The sequence below is a fragment of the Rhinopithecus roxellana genome, chromosome 20 (genome assembly GCF_007565055.1).
Source record: "Rhinopithecus roxellana isolate Shanxi Qingling chromosome 20, ASM756505v1, whole genome shotgun sequence".
Taxonomy (NCBI): domain Eukaryota; kingdom Metazoa; phylum Chordata; class Mammalia; order Primates; family Cercopithecidae; genus Rhinopithecus; species Rhinopithecus roxellana.
The window spans coordinates 62,230,512-62,256,363 of NC_044568.1; positions in this window are offsets into that span (position 1 = coordinate 62,230,512).

Genomic DNA, 25,852 nt, shown 5'->3' on the forward strand with positions numbered 1-25,852 from the left:
ATTATTTAAAGTATACATAAGCCAACAGTAATTGGTCCCCCTGACCAATGTGAAGACAATTTCATTGTCAGTAAAGATGTTGGGATTAAATATTCCATTGTCATTAAATACCAGAATTAAGTACTCCATTGCTTTCTGGCTTACATAGTTTCTGATGATAAGTTAGCTGTAATTCTTATTAATGCAATGTGCCCTTTATTTCTCTGCCTTCACGATTTACTCTTTAACTTTGATCGTAAGTAGTTTGACTCTAAGTCTCAGTATGTGTTTTTATTTATTTAGTTTGGGGTTTTTCAAACTTCTTGTATTCATTATTTAACATCTCTCACTAATTTTGGGAAAATGCTCTATCATTCTCTCTTGAAATATTGAGGGAACCAGCCCCCAATTTTCAATGTAGATTCTTTTCTATTTTCCCTAAGTGTCAGCCAGTGTGAGAAATAAAGGGAAAGAGTACAAAAGAGAGAAATTTTAAAACTGGGTGTCCAGGGGAGACATCACATATCAGCAGGTTCCATCATACCCCCCGATCTGTAAAACTAGCAAGTTTTTATTAGTGATTTTCAAAGGGGAGGGAGTGTATGAATAGGGTGTGGGTCACAGAGATCACATGCTTCACAAGGCAATAAAATATCACAAGGCAAATGGGGGCAGAGTGAGAGACAGGACCAGGGCAAAATTAAAATTGCTGATGAAGCTTCATGTCCCACTGGGCACGCATTGTCATTGCTAACATCTTATCGGGAGTCAGGGTTTGAGAGCAGACAACCAGTCTGACTAAAATTTACTAGGCAGGAATTTCTTCATCATAATAGGTCTGGAGGCACTATGGGAGACTGCGGCTTATTTCATCCCTTATCTACAACCATATAAAATAGACACTCCTAGAGTAGCCATTTTAGAGACCTCCCCCTAGGAATGCATTCTCTTTCTCAGGCTGTTCCTTGCTGAGAAAAAAGAGTTCAGATATTTCTCCTATTTGCTTTTGTAAGAAGAGAAACATGATTCTGTTCTGCCCACCTCCCAGGCAGTCAGACCTAATGGTTATCTCCATTGTTCCCTGAACATCGCTGTTATCCTGTTCTTTTTTTCGTGCAGTTAACACAATCATCACAAGGTCCTGAGGCGACATACATCCTCGGTTTACAAAGATGATGGGATTAAGAGATTAAAGACAGTCACAGGAAATCACAAGATTATTGTTTGGGGAAGTGATAAATGTCCATGAAATCTTCACAATTTATGTTCAGGGATTGTAGTAAAGACAGGAGTAAGAAATTATAAAAGTATCAATTTGGGGAACTAATAAACGTCCATGAAATCTTCACAATTTATGTTCTTCTGTCATGGCTTCAGCAGGTCCCTCTGTTCGGGGTGCCTGACTTCCTGCAACATTGAAATATTTTTTCTTCTCTGTTATCTCTCTTTCCTTCCTTGAACTCAACTTACATAATTTTAGTCAACTTTATATAATCCCATAGCACTAGTGTATAGGGTCTAATGTATATATGGACTAATATATAGTCCCATAGCACTAAAGCTCCTGTGTAATAATTCTGACATCTGGGTCATTTGAGTCTGATTCTGTTTATTGCATTGTCTCTTTACAATGGGTTGCTTTTCCCTATTTTTTTACATGTCTCATAATGTTTTGTCAGGTGCCAGACATAAAGTATGGAATAGGAGAAACTAAAGTATAGAATAGGAGAAACTGAAGTATATCGTATCTATGCCTGGAAATGTCTGTTTTTCTGTCTTGTCAGGGTGAAAGCTTGAGTCAGTCTTGTCAAAGATTGAGTTATGTTTGGGTTTTGTTGTTGCCTTCAATGAACCATGGGATTCCTATCAAGTCTAGTAAAGGAATGTATACCAAAAACAGATGTCCAACTTAAAGCATGAGCATTTTGATAATTAGCATTTGATAATAATGAAAAATGAGTCTTGAGAGAGATACAGGGACCATACCTCGAGTACATTGTCAGCCATGCTGAAACGTGGACTTTATTTTGCAAGCAAAAATTAAAAGATTTGGATTTTAGAACATCATTCTGGCCTATGGTCTGTATTGGAGGGGGCCAATTCAAAGACAGGATGTTAAGTGAGAAAGCAGTTACAGCTAACCTGGTACCTGGAATATAAATAAGAAACAAAAAGCATTGGATTTCCAATAGCAAGAGAAGATGTTGTCCTGAACTAGGGTGGTTTCCACAAAAATGAAATGAACACACTTTTAAGATACTTCGGAGTTAGAAAATAAATTCAAACTCAACATATGTTTGGATTTGATGAATTAAAGATGAAGGAAAAATAGAGGTCAAGCAAAGCCAGAAGTCCAGTTTTCTGGCTTAAAAAGCTAGTTAAAGATGTTTACATAACTGGGATAGAAGAATCATGGGAAAGAAAAAACCAGGAGATGAAGAACATGACCCCTACTTCAGACAGAGTTTGAACTCTCTGTGGAATATCAAAGTGGAGATGTCAAATAAATCTGGCCTAAAACTCAGTAGTTGTGTGCTTGCCAGTGATTTGGGAATCATCAACATGGAGATATTAATGACACTCTTGGAAATAGATGAGATAGCCCAGAAAGAGCATGTAAAAGAAAAATACAAGAAAAATTGGCACAGAAACCTAAAAAAAAAATGTAAAAACTAGAGAGACAAATGGACCTTAAGATAATCTGACAAAAAAGTTGGAGAAAACCTAAGTTAGTTAAAACTAGGTAATAATATGAATCCAAGACTATTTAAACAAGGAACACATGGCCAAATATCAAAGGCAACCATAGAGTCAAACTAGATAATAGCTGTATTAGTCTGTTTTCATGCTGCTGATAAAGACATACCCAAGACTGGACAATTTACAAAAGAAAGAGGTTTATTGGACTTACAGCTCCACATGGCTGGGGAGGCTTCACAATCATGGAAGAAGGCAAGGAGCACTAAGTCACATCTTACCTGGTTGGCAGCAGGCAAAAAAGAGAGTTTGTGCAGGAAAACCCCCACCTCATAATAACCATCAAATCTCGTGAGACTTAATATGAGAACAACATGGGAAAGACCTGCCCCCATGATTCAGTTATCCCCCACCAGGTCCCTCCCACAACACATGGGAATTCAAGATGAGATTTGTGTCAGGACACAGCCAAACCATATCAATAGTGTAACATTGTTCTTTGGGATTTAGTACTGAATAATTTATTGGTGATTGAGCAAATGAAACTATTGGGTCAAAAAGGGTGAAAGGCAGATTGCAGTGCAGACGAGATTATGCAATGAAGATGTGGAACCAGTGGACTTCTGTTACAAAGTAGAAAAGAGGTAGAGACATGGCTGTAGGTAAATGTGGGGACAATGCCAAGGAGAAGGGGTCAGGACAGAGTAAAAAGTTGAAGATACAGAAAGGAAGAGAATTGATGAATCTAGGTCACTGTGGAAGCTAAAGGAGACAGGCTGTGAGTATGAGTATGAGGTTTCACTTTAAAATGAAAGAGGGATGACTATTCTATTGACTAAACAGGGCAGGATTAAGGGTGGGTGTCAAGACCAAGCAACGTGAGTCTTAGTAGCATGAGCTTAAAGAGTTACAGATGATAGATGCTGTTTTCCCTTTGCCATCAGAGGTGGGTCATTTGTTGATAATGGGAAAATGATGGTGGAGTAGGATATCCGAGTCAGTAAAGAAGAATTTAGGTGGCTGCTGTAGTGAATGGGAGGGAAGAAACTAGAGGGTTGCAGTGTTGCCGTGCAGTTCTTTAACCCAGTAAGGATAGCAATTATGATTTGATAAATATTAACATCTGTGCCTTGAAATGTTGGACAATACAGGTATAGGTTTAACTAAGATGGAAAATTAGACTGAACATGGCTAGGAGTTTGACAGACAAATATGAGGAAAGGACAACTGGATTAAAAAGTCAATGACGTTTTTTAGTGCTGAAGGTGAACTGAGAAGAGTAAGAGGGAGCCAGATACGGAAGGAAGTGAAGAGATAGGGGCCTGATAGAAATAAGAACATTCCCACATGCACATAACCACTTTTGTGACAGCTTGTTCACATTATCCATGAAAATATGAAATTATACACACTTTGTATGCTAACTCCCAAAGAAGTTTCTCAGAGTTTCCAACTCTGTTCTTTATTTCTTTTTTTTTTTTTTTTTTTTTTTTTTTTTGGATACAATTTTGCTCTGTTGCCAAGGCTTGAGTGCAGTGGCGCGATCTTGACTCACTGCAACCTCTGCCTCCTGGGTTCAAGTGATTCTCCCGCCTCATCCTCCCAAGTAGCTGGGATTACAGGTGTGCCCCACCACACCCGGCTGATTCTTGTATTTTTAGTAGAGACAGGGCCTCACCATGTTGGCCAGACTGGTCTCAAACTCCTGACCTCAGGTGCTCTACCTGCCTCAACCTCCCAAAGTGCTGGGATTACAGGCATGAGCCACTGCGCCCTGCCCAACTCTGTTATTCAATAGATGTATGTTCTTCATCAAGCCATTAAATCAGGATAGTAATCCTTAAGATTATGCATGCATGAAAGCATCCTATAAACTATCATTGTGACACCACTGATCAAAAATACAGACATGTACGGCAATTTTATAAAGGTACTAAACAAGCTAATTCCCTTTCTCAGGGCATTATCAAGTTGAGCCAAGCACAGCTTAAAGAGCTACAAAACTTTCCACAGAATTTAAGATCATGCTACATGGACTTTAGTGATATAAAGCAGAAGTAAAGTCTACAACCTTGTCATATACTCATTACAAACTGCTTCTTGGACTATCAAACAGTTCAGCTTGATATTTATTTTTCATTTAATCACCTGAAAATATACATATTGTTATTTTTTTCTTGCCCGATCCATCCCTTAAATAATAAACAACACTTTGAATCATCTGCATCCTACCATATAGAGAAATAGAGCTTTGTGATAAGTGCAAAATTCAGATAATTGTATCTGTCAGAATTCAAGGTTTAAGTTACAAATTCAAAGGCTTTCAACAGAAGAAAACTTACCTGTTTATAAGCATGCAAGAAAAAATACACAGAAGATACTGTAACACAAAATCCAAATACACAATTTAACTTAAAATGCAACAACAACAGGCAATCAAAATCATATACCCTACGGCTTCATTTTACCTAGGGTGTTTTAATTTCTTACTTTGGAGGAAAAGCAAGACAAAAACAAGATCCAATGGACATATGTCTCACAGTATTAAAGTTCAAAATCATAAAAGTTTTATGTGGACTTAGATAAGTTGGGTACTAGCTTGAGAAAAAGAAACAGTTTGAGTACAATATTCTTTTTAATAAGCTCAAGGCCTCAGTGGTATTCTAATCTTAATACTAGGATATTATAATGTCTGTCTGTCACTCAGACCCTAGAGAGCAGAAGTCAACCATACTTTAGTTAGAAAGTGTTGAAGCTACCATGTATTTTCTGTCTCCTGTTTCTCAACACAAGCCAAAGCACTAATTAAGGATTGCTTTGAGTGTACATGTAAAGGTCCGCAGTGGAAAAGTCAGTGCAACCAGGTTTGTACCTATTTAAACCAAGGGGCCTGGTTCCAGAATAGGAGCCCCTGGATAATTGTTACAAATGAAAAAATACAGGGAAAAGTATTTTTAGTACATCTCAATAGCAATTCTTAAGTGATTATACCCAATACTGGGCACTCTTTTATCAGCAGTCATTTTACCCTGTCTCATTCAAAGACTCTGTGCTTTGACTCGAGAGACTTCCTGTATCCATTTGAAGGCATGGCTCACCAGGAGTCATCATCACCATTTCCAATTATTTCCCCGGGGCCTCAATGTTGAGACACTGGTTTTTATACTTTAAGGGGTAGTACATTTATATGTGGTTTTTGTTAGGGTTTCCATGGCGATATTGAAGATTCCCTGATGCATTTTCATGGATAATCTAATAGCATCATGAAATTGACTCTTAGTATAATAACACAGATTTCAACCAGCTCCATAAAAGCAGCTCAATGACAGCAATAGTCTGAAACCTTGATAGTGAACTGCGCCACAATGCTGAGTTTCAGGAACAAAGCTGTCATTAAAAAAAGAGTGTTCACTCTTATTTGTAGCTGGCTCAATAGAAGTCACAAGGGAGTCGCTGCATGCAGGTCTGGTGCAGAAAAACAAACAAATACATCGCCTCTGTTCAGTGAATTCCTCCTTGACGTATCAAAGTAGACATTGACTACCAGGACTACATCATAAACAACGCTCTTCTATTGCCAAAAGAAAAAATAGTGCTATTTGAACGACGAAGGTAGTGTGAGGATGTGAGACCTTGGTACTATAAAGACAGTTGTCAGACCTAAATTTAAGTAACAACAGTGATGGGAGTAAAGTGCTGATAAAATGGGCAAATTTGATGGTGAAATAAATATACTGAGAATATCTAAATAAGCAAGAAACACTATCAATAAAATATGATCCCAGAAGAAATATACATAATATTCTCTTATAAATTTTTTTTCAGGACCTGTGATGTTGTCAACTACACTTTTCTAATTATTGCATTTATTCATCTTTTCATATTTTTCATAATCAAACATGCCAGGCTTTCTTTCTAAAGGCCCATATTTGGGGACCACATTCATCCTTTTGATAATATACATTTTCTGTTTTATTAATTTTATCTATTACATCACTAATTATTATTACCTTCATTCTTTCAGTATGCTGTACCATGCTTTTTCCAGTTTAAGTTAGTCATTATCTTTACTATGAGGACTTTAAAACAATTTTATCTGAACAAAACAATGGCTATATCACCTAAGCTATAATGTAAGCTTGTCTTTCAGTATTTGTCTACCTAGATAATTTGTCGTGTTTTTAATTGCTTTAATTGAAAGTTTGTGTTTTTTAATTACAAGTAGCTAAGATTTTGCAATAATTTCACTGTCGATTTCTAGCTCTATTGGCTATGATTAGAAATATGACCTGCAAAACCTCTACATTTTTAATATTATGATATTCATTTTGATAATTGCACATGCCTGTGAACCAAAAACTGTTTGCTCTTTGCATATAGGTTAAAATGTTTAATACATATTGCTTTGAGCTTTTAATTGCATAATTTAATTCCAAGTTAACCCGGGTTTTTTACTGAATTTATCACTAATATTTTTCTAATGAGTTATATTAAAACCAACTACTATAAATTTACTTGGCCCAAGTCAGTCTTGTTTTTTAGAATTTTGCCATTTGTTTGGTACATTTAAATCATACCGTTTTAATTTGACTATTAATTTTTCTATATTTTTGTCCATTTTATATTTTAACTTCCTATGACAGTCTCTTAATTGTGTAATGGAAATTCAGTCAGTACTTTTTGTGTACTTTGAAAATTTATATACTTGGTTTTATTCTCACGTTTTAATCTCATTTGATCTGTTTCTCTTATTATTGTGCTATTTCTCTCATTACTCTTTCTGGATATCTCGACTTTTTTAATATTCTTCTCTACCTTCACCACTCACACACCTGGTTACTTTGGAAAGATAACCATACTTCTCAGCATCGCTATTAGTTATATAGGCATTCCTAATGGCCACGATGAAACTACATTTCTCTAGGAATGAATCTAGATTTAGGAGCCATAGTGCCAACCAAGACAGTTTACTTGCCCTCTTGCCTTTCCCTGGCACCAAATGAAAACATTAGAATTATATACACACACACACACACACACACACACACACACACACACTTTAAGTTCTGGTATACATATGCAGAACGTGCAGGTTTGTTACATAGGTATACACGTGCCATGGTGGTTTGCTGCACCCATCAACCCGTCATCTACTTTAGGTATTTCTCCTAATACTATCCCTCCCCTTGCCCCCCACCCCCCAACAGGCCCCGGTGTGTGATATTCCCCTCCCTGTGTCTATGTGTTCTCATTGTTCAACCCCCATTTATGAGTGAGAGCATGCGGTGTTTGGTTTTCTGTTCCTGTGTTAGTTTGCTGAGAATGATAGTTTCTAGCTTCATCCATGTCCCTGCAAAGGACATGAACCCATCTTTTTTATGGCTGCATAGTATGTCGTGGTATTTATGGGTCACATTTTCTTTATCCAGCCTATCACTGATGGGCATTTGGGTTGGTTCCAAGTCTTTGCTATTTTGAATAGTGCTGCAATAAACATATGTGTGCAGAAAACATTAGAATGTTTTTACCCCCGGTCTGTCACTATGTAGGTGACAGTCCAGTCCCACCAGTATAGACCTCTGGACTATGTTTCTCTCAGGTATCTCACCCACCACCTCTTGAGTTTTGCTGAGATGATTTTAAAACTTCAGTTCCCATCTCTTAGTTTTCTCTTTTAGATTTTCTTATTTAAAATACACTTAATATGTTTATTATACACACACGTATGTATATGTGCATGTGTGTATATATATCCAAGTCATATTATCCTCACCATTTTAGATGACTCAACCCATTTTCACTATACTTGAATAACTTATATGGAACATATGAATGTACCAACTGAATCCCACATTCTCTCTCTCTCTCTCTCTGTGTAGATATAGATATAGATATAGATATAGAGATATATATAGGACTAAGAGAATAATGATTCCTTGGCTATATGTAGGATCCTCTGAGTTCTGTCATTAAGCTAAATAATAAACCACATGTTGTTCTCATATTTTGCACTTGATATTTGGGACCTTTACTTCCAACGCTGTTTGGGAGTCACCAAACCTTTTTTAATTTTACATTTAAGTCTTTCTTCCACTCAGGCAAAAGTTCTATTGTTTCTTTCATTAACATCTATTCTCTATTTATTCCCTTTCCTTTTAATCATCAGCCAAATACCTTTTGCCTCTCATTTCCATTTATTTTTGTCTGTGTTAGATATTCACTCCATTTGGCTTTCTAATATAATATTTTAATTATTTTAAAAAGTTGTAAAATTCAGAAAGTAAGTTTTGTTGTTACTGATCTACTTGGTCTACTTGAAAGCTTCTTTTTTTCTGCACTAATGCTCTGTGTTATTTCTCCATTGGTTTTCCCTCCAAATGAATCATCTCTTTTAACTATTCAGTGTGGCCATCCTAAGTAACGTTAAATGAGTAACATGCAACCCCAGCTGTATATCAGAAGCACAGGAGAAGATTCTAAGATATGCTGATGCTTGGACCCAGCTCTGTTCTAAAACATCTGCCCTCTTCTGCCAGCAAAAGCAAGGCCGGGGTCATGGGCCCAGATAATTAAGTCCTCTGAAGTCCCTTCAGAGATATCTTAGGAAATCTCACCACCAGAGACAACACACCCTCCAGGCTCCCTCTGTGTGCACTGCGTGGATCCTGAGTGGGAGTTCTCACAAAGGAGGGGTCAGATGTGAGTTTCAGGCCACTGTCTTTCCAGAATCCTGCTCCTTAGGTGTGGCTGTGCATGCCACATGCCACAGACAATGCCCTACTCAAACGTATTCAACAAATCCTTTTTTTTGGACTAAAATAGAGTTATATATTCTTTTTTTAATTGACAAGTAAAAATTGTATATATTTGTGGAGTACTACATGATGTTTTGAAATCTGTATACATTGTGAAATGGCTAAATCAAGCTATTTAACATGCACATTACGTCACATACTTATTTTTGTGGTGAGATCACTTTAATAAATCTAGTGTCTTAGTGATTATCACTTTTATTATAAATTAGATATGAGTCATTCCTATCCTACAGTCCTTGAATCCTGGAAATATTCCAATTCCAAGGTGATATAAGGATTGTTTTAGAAATTAATTTAGATTATAAATCAGGCTGGGTGCAGTGGCTCAGGCCTGTAATCCCAGCACTTTGGGAGACCAAGGCAGGTGGATCACTTGAGATAAGGAGTTCAAGACCAGCCTAGCCAATATGGCAAAACCCCCAAAAAATTAGCCGGGTGTGGTGGCACACGCCTGTAATCCCAGCTACTCAAGAGGCTGAGGCAGGAGAAACGCTTAAACCTGGCAGGCAGAAGTTGTAGTGAGCCAAGGTCATGCCACTGCACTCCAGCCTGGGTGAGAGCGAGACTCCGTCTCAAAAGAAAAAAAAGAGAGATTACAAATCAATACTGATAGTTCTTTGCTTATCCTTTTACTTCTTATTATAAAATATATTTTTTTCTGCTTATGTGTTGGTGATCTCCACTCTATGAGATTGTCTTAACCATTGTTAAATTCCCAAAGTCCTTCATGACACTACACATAAGTGATCAATTGTATTTTCCATTGAACACCTGCTCTTAGCGGCATTGAAGAATTTTGTAAGACAGTACATGTAAAACGCTTAACACTTTTTGCACAGCTTAAATAGTAATAAATAAACTGGAGCCCTTGTTTCACTTGAATCAAACTCCTACTTCTTTCAAACAGACCTAAGCATTTCACACTATTTTCTCTTTGCTATCCCATCATCCCTTTCACTGATGATGATCATGGAGAGTTAATATTCAATACATATTCATCTTATTTCACAGTAATCCTCTATACTACCTTCCCAGCTCTTTCTCAGTATGCTTTGTTTAAGTGCAATATAGTTATTTAAGAAGAGAAAAACACGTTGCATTTCCATGCCAATTATTTTTACAGTGGTCCCTAAATTTTTTAGACATTAAAAAAGAATGTCAGATTAAACTATGTTGTACACATGCCACACATGAGCTTTTCTATAGTGATGGTGCAGAATGTCAATAGCACCGAGGTTGACAGTAATTAGGTAATTCACAAAGCTGACTCTAAAGGATAATAAACTACTCTAAAACTTCCTTCTGGTCACATCTTTCTGAACTAAGCAAGGTGGGATTTTAAAAAATTAAAATGAAAATAAATTATATACAATATTTTTACTGATTTTCTGTCTGTTAACATCTCAGTAGAAATCTTACAGAAAGTTAAAAAAGATGGCTCAATTTATTGATATTCAAAATATCTCTCTGGCACTTTGTGATAATTATGTGAACTACTAATGGCATTTAAATTGTATTTAGTCATTAGACTTCTTTAGAGATGTAGCTCCAGAATCCAAAGTGCTTTACGAAGAATTGATAAGCCCCATTATTCAGAAAGAAACAAAAGAATTCATTTAATTTTATGTAACTGTGTATTTATGTTTCTACCTGTATTTGTGAAGGGAGGAGGTCAGAATTCCACTAAGTATAATTTCACCAGGAGCAACAGTGGGATTATCATCATAAAATAATAAAACCATCATTTACTGAGCCCCTACAATAAGCCTGACACCATTCTAGATAGTCCTATCACACTAACGATAGCACAATAACCCTATAAGCCAATGATTATCAATTAAAATTTACAGATAAGGAAATTGAGACTCAGAGTTTTAGTAACTTGCCCAACTTTGCACAACTACCAAGTACTAGAGCCTCTGTTTAAAGTCAGGTCAAACTCCAGCACTTTCCACTGGCTAAGCTAACACATGTCTATGTATATAAGACATCTTTAATGTCCCTACAGCTGTGGCAACTAAAAAAACTTACAATCGGTAACTCTCTTTCTATCAAAAGTTTCCATGCAGAAGTGCCCAAGCTTGTCTAGGCTACTGCAAAAGGGGTGCCTCCTACTCAGCATACCTGGAATAACAGGGAGGGAAGAAAGGAAGAGGAGGCTAATGGAAGGAAATATGCAAAAAGGAGGAAGTGCTGTCAAAGAAAAACAACATTTTTTTCCCACAACTTCACCATAACTTCAACTAGCCAAAAAGTTTTGCCCATCTAAAACCACACTGGTATAACATACCATTAGCACATCAGTTTGTGGTAATTGCTTCCACAGTGTCCAAAATCATTTATATTTTTAAGTCCTTCAATATTCTCATTGCAGGACTGACTCAGTCAATAATTTGCTCTAGAAATTTTCTTTATATAGTTGATACAGAGCTCACCTGTTTGCAAACTCCTATCTAAAGGATTACACGTTTCAAGTCATCAGATGTGGAAATAATGAATCTGGGAAGGAAATGATATCCAATTCTACTTTTGCATCATTTGGGAGCTCCTAAAAATGTTGACTGGAAAATCAAGGTTCTTATGACATATCTTGATTATAAAGTTGGTGGTGTTGGGCAAAGGCTGAGCCTCTGAAACCAAGTGTTTGTTACCTAAACAGTCAGTTGCTTCGATTGGGACTTAACTTACATTTAAGTTAAGCATTACAATCACCCATATAACCTGCAAATTGTCATCATGGAGAATGATCCTTTGTGCCCTTCCTAGACAATGTTTTCTACTCCAAGAATTAGTAACTCTTCAGTCTTCTGCCCTCAATTACTGTTGATTCGTTTTGGCTATTCTTGAACTTCATATCCATGGAGTCATACAGTATGACCAGATTCATGACTGGATTCCTGAGCCCATTATTATATCTGTGAGATTCTTCCATTTTATTATGCACAGCAAACAGTTTATTATTCCCTTATATGAATATACCACAATGTATCTATTCTCCTGTTGATGGACTTTCTAGATTTAAGGTGTAATGAATAAAATTGCTGTAGATAATTTGTACTCACCTTTGGGTGAACTCACTTCTCTGTGGCGTATACCTACGAATGGGTTTGTTGGAACATAGGGTAGGCCTAAGTTTAGCTTTAATAGATACTTCCATATCGTTTCCAAAATTGTATCAATTTATACTCCTTGAGATTTGTTTTACGGCTCACCATCTATCTCTTGAAAGCTCCATGTCACTTGAAAATAATGTGTATTCTAGTTATAGGATGTCATATTTTATAAATGTCAGTAAGATCAAGGAGGTTGATAGTGCTACTCATAACTTCTACTCTTTGACTAACATTTTAATGTAGTCATTGTTATAAATTACTGAGAAAACATGTGAATATGTCTACGTGTAATTTTCTATTTTCCTTGTAATTCTATTTTTGCTTCATAGAATCTGAAGTTCTAGCATTGGGCACATATATAGTAATTATTATTATGTCTTTGTAATGAATGGAATTTCTTCATTTAAAAATGTCCCTCTTTATCTATAGCATTCTTCCTCGTCTTGAGGTCTACCTCGTCTGATATTAATATAGCCCTTCTTTTTCATGTTTATTGTTTGCATGGCGTATCATTTTTCATCCTTTTGTTATCACTCTTCCTCTGATTTTATTATGACAGAATGTCTCTGTAGACAGTATTTAATTAGATCTTCCTTTTTTCCTACTAGCTGACAATTATAACGTTTCAGCTGGCATATTCACCGCATTTACATTAAAGATAACCTTAGCTATAGTTTGATTTTGGTTTATCACTTTACTATTTGAATATAGTAAACTATAACTAGAATACACAATTTCTAATTGTCCCATCTGTTTCTCTCTTCTCTGTCTCTTCTGCCTCATTTTGAGTTAATCAAATATTTTTGATACTTCATTTAATTTCCTTTATTGGCATTTTGGCTATGTATCTTTGCATCTTTTTCATAATAACTTAGAAGTTACATTATGAATAATAAAATTTGAATTATAATGTTAATACTGTACCATCTCACAGGAAATGCATGAATGTTCAATAGTATATGTCTACTAACCTCCAGTCACTACTTTTTGTGCTGTTTCTGTGATACATGTTCCATCTTCATACTTTATAAACTGAAAAATTTAGTTATAATTTTTGCCTCACACAAATATGAAAAATGCCATTGTCTCTTACAAAGAACGCAATAGTATCTTCTCAGCTGATTTTCCACTTTCATTCTAGTCTCCACTTTTAAGTTACATTTTATACAACAGCCAGAAATGTTTGCTTTCAAATGTAAATTGGATGGTGCCACCTTCCCAAGCTTAATTTGCATCAAGGGCTTCCTAGGATGAAATAAAAACCCCTGGAAGTGGCTTAACAGTAGTCTGATAGAATTGCTCTAACAAACACCACATTTAAGACTGCACGGCTTAAACAATAGAAATTTATTTTCTCGCAGTTCTGGAAGCCAGAGGTACACGATCAAGGTGCTAGTAAATTCCATTTCTGGTGAGACTTCTTTTCCTGGTTTGCAGATAGCCACGTTCTCACTGTTTTCTCACATTGTCTTTCTGTTGTGAGTATGAAGAGAGAATGAGAGGGCTCTCGCATCTCTTCCTCTTCTTAAAAGGACACCAGACCTACAGGATTAGGACCACCTGCTTCTGGCCTCACTTAAGCTCAGTTACCTCCTTATAGACCCTGCTTCCAGAAACAGTCAGAGATTAGGGCTTTAACATATGAGTTGGAGGGTGGCAGATACAATTCCGTCCCCAGTAGACCTAAAATGGTGTGGCCTGAACCTAAGGAAGAATGGGTCCGTCTCACTTGTACACAACATAACACACAGGCACAAAGACAACACACAGGCACAAACACAATAGCTTGTGCCTACTAAAGAGCCTGTATCAATACAGGATGGACCACACTAGGCCTATCTGTGTATGTGTACCTTTGATTCTCAGATTCTGCCTCTTTAAGTAATTTATATGCTGAAAAAAAGGAAATCGTATTTTGAACAAGTAAAATTACAATACAATTTAAACCTAAGCAATGATCCAGGCAGCACCAGAACCTCTGTGTGAGGCCTGAGTACACTTACAGTTTTGCACATTCAGGAGGACCTTCAATGCAAAGTCTTAATGTACAACAAGGAGATCCTCAGGATCCCCAAAAAGAAGACCCAAGAGAAGGAGAAATAGCCAACTAAAAGTAAGTGAGCTAAAGGGCTATATTCAAGCACTGAGTTTTGTAGAAGATTCAATTAACTATGGAGATAAAAAGCAAAGGAATTGGTACAAGCTTAACCTAATTGCTGGGTACCTCAAGAAATCTGATTACAATGAATATATTTACATATGACATTTACCCAGAAACAAGAAGAGGAATCATTCACTAACAAAATTTGCAAATTATTTTTTAAAACACCTCAACAAAAAGGCTGTGTCTCATACCTCCTAGGCCTGTCTGAAAATGAAAAGCTCCATTCTCTGATAATAAATAACAATTCTGGCTATTGTGTAGATGTGCCCTTTTATTCATTATTTTAATCTGGACGTTTGCCTAAATTGTCAATGCTTGTTTTCAAGATGTAAGGGCAAATGTAGCATTGCTTTATTCCACCTACCCAAATGAGACGTCTCTTGATCTGTAACCATTTGTATGCATTTTCTATTGCTGCTCTAACAAATTACACAGCGAATATAGGGACTTACAGTTTTGCAGGTCCGAAGTCTGATGTGGGTCTCACCAGGCTACAGTAAAGGTATTGGAAGGGCTGTGTTCTTTTCTGGAGGCTGGACAGATTTCTCCTTGCTCGTACAGGTTGTTGGTGGAATTCACTTCCTTATGGTTGTAGAACTAAGACTTCCATTTCCTTACTAATAGTTGGCTGAAAGCTGTTCCCAGCCTCTATAGGGTACCCACATTCCTTGGCTGGTCTCCCCCGTTCCTCCATCTCTAAAGGGAGTAAGAGCAATTCCCTCCCACACCTCGAACTTCTCCCTCTGTTTTTATTGCACCTCTTTATGACCAAACCAGGAAAATGTGTTTCACTTTTAAGGCTGGTTGTGATTAGATTAGATGCACCTGTATAATCCAGGCTACTCTCCTTCGCTCAAGGTGCATCCCCTTGATCACATCTTCAAAGTTCCCTTTGCCATGGATGGTAACGTATTCACAGGTTCCAGGGATCAGGGTGTGAACATCTGTGGAGGGTCGTTATTCTGCCTGCCACACAATTATGAAAAGGACTTTGTCGTCTACGTATAGGGTATCTCACTGCTGCAGCGTTTTCAGACTCTCTCCTCTCCTTTCCCCTGGTTGTATGCAGATTGCTCCAAAGTAAAGAGCAATCTGCAAACAATTCTGTCCATTATTAAGCACAGAAAATCAGTGTAAATCCACAAGGGCTATCATTTTCCCCTGTACTGTCATTTTAGCCTCTGAAATTTGGCAGACATCTGAATGGTGTGACTTAGACCCTGTTCCTCCAGGAAGATCAGCTTTTGTCACCACTGCAGCTGTCAATCCTCCTCAAAGGGTCCAATTCTATGTTTCTATTTTGTCACAAAGTAAAAATGGTGACAGAACACAGCAATAACTCTTCGTGTTGATTACTTCTGGGAAAGGTACTTCAAAAACAACTTCAATTCATGCCAAATAATTTTAATGAATGAAGGAATTAATGGATGAACATTATAAAGGGAGTGGAGAGGAGAATGAAAGATTCATCTTTAAAGTAAAATAGGTTTTAAATAAACAGTTTGTTACCTGATCTTCTACCACTTGAATTGCTATTAAAATTGTATGCAAAGATTTTGTTTTCATGTTAAGAAACAGAGCTAGGCTGGGCTTGGTGGCTCACGCCTGTAATCCCAGCATTTTGGGAGGCCAAGGCAGGCGGATCATAAGGTCAGGAGTTCGAGAACATCCTGGCCAATAAGGTGAAACACGGTCTCTACTAAAAATACAAAAATTAGCTGAGCTGGGCGTGGTGGCGGGCACCTGTAGTACCAGCTTCTTGGGAGGCTGAGGCAGGAGAATCGCTTGAACCGGGGAGGCAGAGGTTGCAGTGAGCCAAGATTGCGCCATTTCACTCCAGCCTGGGTGACAGAGCAAGGCTCCATTTCAAAAAAAAAAAAAAAGAGCTAATAGATACCCTTTCTTATGTCTGAATTCTTTCTAGCTATATATAAAGATGAACCTTGTAATTCAGTTAAATTATAGAAAACGGGTTCAATATGTATCCCTTTACATTGGAGCAATCTGCATATAATGAAGGGCACGTAAAAAGGGGGAAAATGTCTCCTTTCCACAATTGTGACCTCATTTTCTTAGCGTTTGTGGCTTTGCCTGCATCTTCTCCATATGGTGGTGTGATTTAGTGTATAACTTGCAAACTCGGAAACTATGTTTAAACTCAGATGTTCCTATGACTAAAGTTTTCACCTGTCACCAAAATTACCTTTTCTTCTTTTTCTCCCTAGCAGTTTTTATTTGACATACTGTATAATAAACTTATATACTTGCTTAATAATAAAAGAATTGTCCTTCCATTCACACGTAGAGAATTGGTAGCTATATTGGCAGATAACAAAGGGAGGTTCCTCACCCTTGGAAGTAGCATCAGCTCTGCAGGTCGTGCAGTACGGATAAAATAGTATTGACATAACAAAGTCAAGACGAGGGCTATGACATTTATTTTGAAGGAAGCATTATTCTTAGAAGGTTTTATTTGACTCCTTCACCTTCCTTTCCACCTTAGGGGAAAAAATGTTTATTTAATTTTTTTTTTTTTGATTGTCCACATATCTTCCACTGCTCAGTTCAATTTTCTCCCCTCAGGTGAACTGAACATAGTAACAGGAAAGACCTGGTAATAATGTGACAATTCTGAGTAAAGCAGCCACAAGAAAGTAGTCGGTGTGTGATTTTCAGACGCACGCTCACAGACTGACCTCCCTGCCAGATTTGACTGCAGTGGGAACAACCAGTCACCTCTGACAAAGAAGGCAGACTTGTGTTAAATGTTCTACCTTAAATAAATGCCCAGGAAAAATGAGTAACTACCGCCAAAAAAGCTGTAATACTGTGGTAGAGCTCAGAAGCCATGGACTTTCGTCCCAGATAAGCTGATGGCCCTGTGGCCTGGAGTAAGTTCTGAAATTCTCAGTCCTCGTTACTTATCTGCATAATGAACATTCTCCAGTAGAAGAATTATAAGCTTCCTTCTGTCTAGAACATCTTATAATTTTAGTTATTAGAATGTAATGGCCATCCTCCAATGAAATAAAATATGCTCGGAATTCAAAGGCACAACGAAGGGATCATAACCTAATCGGGGAACTGGTTATGTTTTCTAGGTGATATCTTGAAGTGCAGTCCACACCTGCATCTCAAGAACAAAGAGAATGGCTGAAGAGGAAATCCCTATTTCAGCCTCTCATCCCTTCTATAGATAAAAGGAAAACCTGAGAGCAGCAGACAGTCAATGTCCCTTCCCAAACAGCCTCAGGAATGAATATTTAACTCACCTTGCCCATCATTTGTTGAACTCCTTGTACAATAATGTGCTGGCTGGTACAACCACAACGAGAAATTAGTCAACAGTCTTAATATTAAGATTAATCTAATCAAGAGACTAGGGAAATATTTTTAAAAGACTACTAGTAATACAATACTCTAAGGATGATCATTAATAATTGCTGGCACAAGTAGTGTAGGGATCAAATGTACCTTATTTTGACACAATGTCTACATTTCCAAGGAAATAGTGTCTGTGTACTAAACCCATGCAGTGAGAGAAGATAAAATTAACTGCCTCTGAATAGCTGACACTGAAACAAGACTGAAGCTTTTGTGCTAAATAAAGACATCAATTTGTCCACTCTTTATACATAAGGTAAAAATCATGACGGAATGTAAAGGGAAATAAAAGTTAATGATTTTGGAACAAAGTTGCATGATGCAAGTGATCCATAGGGAATAAACAGACCAGGAGCAAGTTGGAGGGTTCTGCGAGATGAAAGTCAGTTTCCAGTCCATTCTGCAGGATCAATACAGTTCCTTGGACTTGCAATAGGTCTCATAAGTCATAGATTGACTGGGCCATGTATCAACTTCCACAATGCATAGCTCTCGATGCCTCTCATTGGCAAGCATTGCTGAGCAAAAATCTGTGATTCGAATTTGCAGCTGGAGTGGAATGCTGCCCACATGTAGACTGGCAGCGAAACTAGAGTGGACAACCAACAGCAAGTAAAGTACCATCGCTTTCAGAAGACCATATGTCAATTCCACAATTGATTTCCAAAGACAAAACTGAAATTGCCATCAGCGGGTTTCTCTGAACATCCATTTCATAGATGAGGTTTGTCTCAATGAAAACTGACATTATGCACAGGTCCACAGGTCCAGAGAAGCATATTAATGTACAGCCTTCTTTTTGATACGGTTTTCACATGAAAAAAATATTTGAATAAATAAGGTAAGAAACAAAGAAAAGGAACAATAAGTGCCAGGAAATATCATTTATTCCCCATAGTTTGATGGAGTCAGGCACTCTTCCAGGTGCTAATAGTAAGTTTAAAAGAAATAGTAAAAAAATCCCTGCTTTTTAAGGTAGAGCTCAGGAGACGGAAAGTAAACAAATAAATCAGCATGTCATAGATGGTATGTGAGAAGGTGACAAGCACAATAAAGAAAACAAAGCAGGGAGGACAAAGGTCATATTTAAAGGAGTGGAGCTTTATCAGGTTTCATTGCTCTGAAAGTGCTCACTGCCCCGCGAAAAAAATTGCTTCACCCCAATGTTTGTAGTTTGACCTCTTTGGGCTAGCAGTCAAAATCCATGCAAAGTAGGTATGCTTGGGAAACAATCCCCAATCCCCTGTCTCCATCTAGCAATCGATCTGATGGGCCAGAAACAAACAAACAAACAAACAAACTCTGACCTCCGATTGTAATCATAGATAACATTGACATCACACTTTCTAGGATCCAGCCATCATCCTAAGTGCTTATATACGTTAACTAATTTAATCTTCGTGTCACTTCAATAAAGTATGTTTAGTTTCATCCTTATTTTTCAGATGAGAAGGCCAGGACAATCAAGTTCAATCTGTGAGGAGTGGAGTTGAGATGTGAATCTAGATGGTCTGGTTTCCAGAGACTGTGCTCTTAGCTGTCAGTGCACAACCTCTACCAATGCTCTGGTCACCTAAGTGGTGCTGATCTCCAGCCCTGTCCCTGCATCACGTATTCTACCTGACATCTCCATTTGGACAGCTAATGGGCAACATGAGACTAATGCATTCAAAATAAAAGCTTTGATCCTTAATACATCCCTCCCCACCCCACCCCCAACTACTTTTCCTCCTCTGCACACCTGCTCCCTGCCCAGGCTTCCAGAAGTGTCTTAATTACTAGGACACCATTCACATAGCTGCTGAAGCTCAAAACTTAAGTCTTGACTTTTCTATTTCTCTCACATTCATTACCTGATTTGTTCAACAATCCTCCAAAATATTCCTCAAATCCAACACCTCTGATCAAATTCAGGCCACTGCCAGGTCACACCTATAAGACAGAAGCAGTCTTCTAGCTGGTTTTCCCACTTCCCTCTTTTCACCAAGAGTCTGTTATCCCTGCTAGCAATCTGTGTGATCATTTAAAAATGTTAGATCATGTTGTGCCCTGCTCTGATCACTCTGATAGCTTTTTTATTAGTCAGGATTCTTCAGAGACACAGAACCAATCAGTTGTATATATGTAGAAAGAGATTTATTTTAAGGAATTGGCTCATACAATTGTGGGGGCAGGCAAGTCCAAAGTCCACAAGACAGGCTAGCAGCCTGGAAATTCTGCCAAGAGATGTTGTAGTTTTGAGTCTGAAGGCTGGAAACTCAGGCACAATTTCTATGATGCAGTCTGGAAGCAGAATTCCTTCCTCTTTGAGAGACATCTGTCTTTTCTCTTATGGCCTTCAACTGATTGGATAAGACTCACCCATATTATGGAAGATAATCTTCTTTACTCAACGTCTGCTAATTTAAATGTAAAAAAATCTAGACTGCTATTTGACCAAACAACTGGGCACCAAGCCTAGCGGAGTTGACACACAAAATTAACCATCACAGCTTCTTATAACATTGAGTATAAACTCCATTTCCTCTGGGCATCATTCTATCCTTCATTCTATGGAGAAAGGTCCTTTCTCACTTTCTCCAATCTCTGGGTCACCTGGCCTTCTTGTTGTTCTGGATACGTGACACGCTCCCTTCTATCTGCAAAAAAAGGTCTTTTACTGCTGTTTCTTTTACCTGTAATACTCTTCCTCTAGACCTCCATATGGCTCCCTCTCTTGCTTAATTTGGATCTCTGCTCACGTATCACCTCCTCAAAGAGGCCATGCCTGACAACCTTATCACAAACAGGCCAGGCTCCTTGTTTGCTTGCCTGCTAGGCCCTCTCTCAATCTGCCATCATAGTACTTACCAGTGCCTGAAAGCACATCACCTGTTTGCTGTCTCCCTCTCCCCACTAGAAAATTAGCTCCAGTTTTGTTTGTTGTCCAGCACAATCATTGCTGCTCTATTGTAGGTGTTCAATGAATGGAGCTGAATGAATGAATGAATATTTTTTAATCCTTCTGTAGAAAGGAACTGTGGAAATATTAACAAATCTTAGAATCTCTTTTTAAATATTTATGATGTAAATGAATTTATAAGTGATATTTCTTATTTGACATAATTTATAGTCCATGCAACATTTTTTAAATATTTTTTCTTGTTTTCTCTTCTGTCTGTGGCTCTTGCTAATTTTTTGTGAGTGATTTTTTTAAATGTTCTCCTCCTAGAACATTATACCTGAATCAACCTACCTAACAAAAGCATGCTGCACGGAATAACCACCTTTTAAAAAAACAGTAAGCTCCCCTCCACCACAGAACTTTGATCTCCAGGCTAACTAGATTATAGCTCAGTCCATGCCACACACACCTCTTTCTTCATCTACGTATTGTGAATTGTTGTAGCCCATTACATCGTGAAAAGACAGCATTCAAGCTGGGACCGGTATTTAGACAGAAGGATGAAAAAATTAGTGGAGCCAATAATAAAACTTATTCATAGAGTGACTGATAACTAATGTTCATTGTTTTCCAGGAAATTGCTCATCACTCATTTTAACGAGCGATCCAAGAGGATTTTGAATGTTCTTAATTCCAGTTTGCAAATTAGGTAACCAAGAAAAAGAAATTAATTCTATGAAATTCTGCACTAAGTCAAAGAAATATCTTCTGGAATTTGAGGGAAATGAATGCACATTTACTGTTCGACTCCTCTGTGTTTGGCAGAAAAGGCCATTACTTGGCATTCTATATGCTGTATCTCAGTTTTTCGCTACAATAAATAGAGATCCAGAGAGTTCAGTGTTCACTTGTGGTTACAAGAATAGCCCTTTGCAGAGGTAAAATTGAAACACAGAATGTTCTGACAAGAAACCTGTGTTCTTCTCAGTCGCCTGGCTGCCCTGGGGTAGAATCCTGAAGATTCCAGGAACTCAACTTCATAGGTGGATGCTGGATACATGGCTTAAAGCTACAACCTCTTGTTCTCAGAAGCATTTCCAGGAGGGTTTTCACTACCAGACTATACTGTAAGAATCTCTAGCATCCAGCGAGGCCCTCAGATTCTACCTCTGTAAGCTGCGTGATGAGTGAGACGGTGTAGCCTCTGAGGAACCCAGGAGTCCCATTTCTCTGGCACCAGGGCTGTGGCCACAGGACAAAGCCTCTCTCCCCAGTGGTGAAGACTTGGGGGCTCAGCATTCAAAATCATTCGAATGTGTTGTGAATACTGATCTTTCATCTTTCCTCCAGGAATTTTAAAAAAAAATGCATATATACATAAATGCAGTGGGCATTTTATTCATTAAGTGGGTATTTAGTACATAAATACCACCGTGAGCCTTACTTTCCTTAGTTGCACAACAAGACTGGGATTCTGTAAAGTCCATTCCAGCTCTAGGGGTCTGTGAGCTACAATTAGTCAAAACCTTGTTGTTTTCCTCTCAAATTTCCCTTCACTTTATTTATTTTTTTCTCAATTAAATATAATAATACTCTATTGGAAACAAACTTTTTCCCCACATTTAAGAAACATTTAAAACCATCTTGTCTTTCCCTTTGTGCCTCCTCCTCATGCATCCCAGCAGTCTCCACTTTAGATGCAGCTGTTTTGTGCTGAGTTTTATTTCCTTCAGCTTTCCTCTTTTTTTGAACAGCAGGTGCCAGAATAACAAGGCAGTATGAAATTTACAGAAACAATGTGTTTATACAGTCGGCCACCTTATCTAAAATGTAATGCTCTTCAACCCTCAATCAGATGTCTTGCCATACACTGCAAGGTACAAAGAATATTGTGCAAGGCTAGTCCTTATTATTTTTTGCACCAAAGTATGGGGCTCCAAAATTACTTCAGTAAAGTACAAAAATTTCTATGAATCCATTTGCAATATCTTTAATGAAAATGAAAACACTCAAACTGAAATTGTTTCCTATTTACACAATAGGGTGTTTAATAAGGTCTCAATTAAAAACTAGTCATGGCATTAAGAATCTTTTTATTTAAGCATATTAAAAGACTTGCTTCATATTGGAATTCCTCATAGAGCTGGGCTATAAAATGTAATTATTCTTTGAACAAATAAATGACATTTCAAGATTACCACCTTTCCTTGTGAAATTTGCTTTGTTTTTTGTTTGTTTGTTTGTTTTTGTGAGAGCCCTCTTGCAGATAGATTGTTCTATTTTAATTAAAGTTGAGCAGAAAATGTTTTCCTTTCAAAACATATATCTGAAGCTATAAAAACTTCCTGCTTGATTCTACTGAAAGATGCGTATGATCCTGGATTTGGGATATTAGCCATTGCTTGTTTCCCACAGGTGAATGGTAAAAAGCTGATAAAGTAGTTGTACTTTTCTGTTTTCCTGTATCTGACATTTTTGGATCTCTCTTCCCCTGTGACGACATGACCCCACCAAAATGGAGTTGGGTTTGTATGTCTGAGTAAAGGCAAAATAGAAATAGTCATTTCCTGGGTTCAAATTCAACCAATGCTCCTTCAGTGTAGACACATTTGTTTTCAAACTTATTCCTGCATCACAGGTTTCTTATTAGCCATGATAACTTTCAACAAAGTAAGTTCTCTGCTTGGATTTAGCTTTGGGCAGAACCCACAGTAAACAGGGGGAAACAGATGGCCTAATAATGCATCAAATTCAATACATTTACTGTCACCGATTCCTCACTAGGCATCCTGGTGAGCAACAGAGGTAGAGTTGGGAAAGACACATTTCTTATCCTCAATAAGTTCATTATCATTTTAGGAGACCAGAAATCCCTCTCTGATCCAAATTCTCCCAAATGGCCTACCATGGGGTCTAGGATTCCCACAATCCCCATTCTTTAGGAGTGAGGCATTGAAGGCTATTGTGAGAACACCAGCAGACAAGCTCACTAACACTTGCCAGACCCAGGAAGGTTCACCCTCAACAATCTCAGGATTTTCTAACCCACTTATCGCCAACCCTGCTGACAATTAGAACCACCTGAAGAGATTTGTATTCGTTTGATAGGCTTGATATATGTTAGGGTCAAGGTCTGGTTCCAGCCCATGCTGAGTGAGGTCCGAGGGGAGTGGGTGGATGAATGGCAGATAGCTGAAAGAACACTCAGGGGGGCATAGGTAGGTGAAATACAGCTTTATTCAGCAGCTCTGTCATCAGCAGCTCTCTTACACTGTCGGCTCTGTCCCTCAGGGTCAGCAGCTTAGCTCTTTCTCTCTCTGGGCTACATGGCTGTGTTTACATTATACATGAAATTGTGCGCCTACATTCCAATCCCCCTGTATCACGCAGGATGTATACATCCTACCTCAGCCCATCCTTGACCAAAGCACATCCATTACTTTACAATAGGGAGTCCAGGAATCTATATTTTTCAGCCAGGGACACCAAAATCTCAAGTTTATTCTCTCCCTTTCTCTTATTTCCCTTCTTCCTCTTCTCCCCTTCTCTCCTCCTCCTCCTCCTCTTCCTCCTGCTCCTCTTTCTCTCACTCTACCCCCTCTTGCTTCTGTTCTACCTCCTCCTGCTCTTTCTCTCCCTTCTTCTAATACATAAATAACAGAAATAAAATAGGGTCAAAGAAGTGTTCTCCTAAATTATAGGTGAAGATTCTGTATGTGGTGGCCAGAAATATTTTGCATCTGCACACTTTAACATCCTTTTATGCCTGTCTTAGTTACTAGGAATAATCAGATCACATGTGTAAAATGCTGAAAAAAAAAACCTGATAATTGATTATATACAGATAGCAGGCATAAGCTTTGATTGTTTTAGTGTGGGCACTTTACCATAGACAGAAACAAGGGTATCTTGGAGTGCTTAGGTGGTTCTACACCCAGGAAATTTGAGGTATTTGTAATACTCACTACATTTACATTCTAACAAGCAGTTGTGGCTCTTTAAATACCTTCTCTGTTACTTCAGACACACTAAGCTTATATATGTGTGTACAGTATTTTAACAACCCAGCAATGCCAAGTTGAACACAAAAATTAATGATCACAGTCAATTAGCACACGATGTGTCCATCAGAAAAGCCATGATGAGGATAAGAATGACACAATGGACTTTGGGAACTCTAGAGGAAGGGAGGGAGGAGGATGAGGGATGAGAGACTCCATATGGGGTATAGTTCACACTGCTTGGATGAAAACTGCACCAACATCTCAGAAATCACCACTGAAGAACTTTCCTATATAACCAAAACCCACCTGTTCTCCAAAAACTATTGAAATAAAATAGAAAAAAAAAAATAAGCCATGAATATATGGCATATTGAACACAAGAAATTAATATGTCCTACAATTACATTTGATTACTGTCAAATTAACTGTCACAATGATGTGCTTTGAAAGGAATGATTTTTTGTGTGTTTTAAGAAGAAAAATAGGAAATATTAGATTTATCTTGGGGAATGGTTACTGGATGTTAATTATGAGAGAATAATGATCACAGAGCAGATAAAGGAATAATGTGCTACAAGAAAGACATCTTTTTTATTTTTTTGAAAAATATCTTTTAATAAAATAGGAAAAATTATAAGGTTAAGTTAGATGTATGAAAACGAGATTTTATTTGTGGTCCTGCATGTTTGCAAATATGCTGTATACTAACCTTTGTTAACAGAACCAGTAATAACTAGAGAAAAATATACACATTAGCACTATGTTTCCATTGGGAGCATATTTGGGGGTGTAAAAATGAAGCTATACAATTT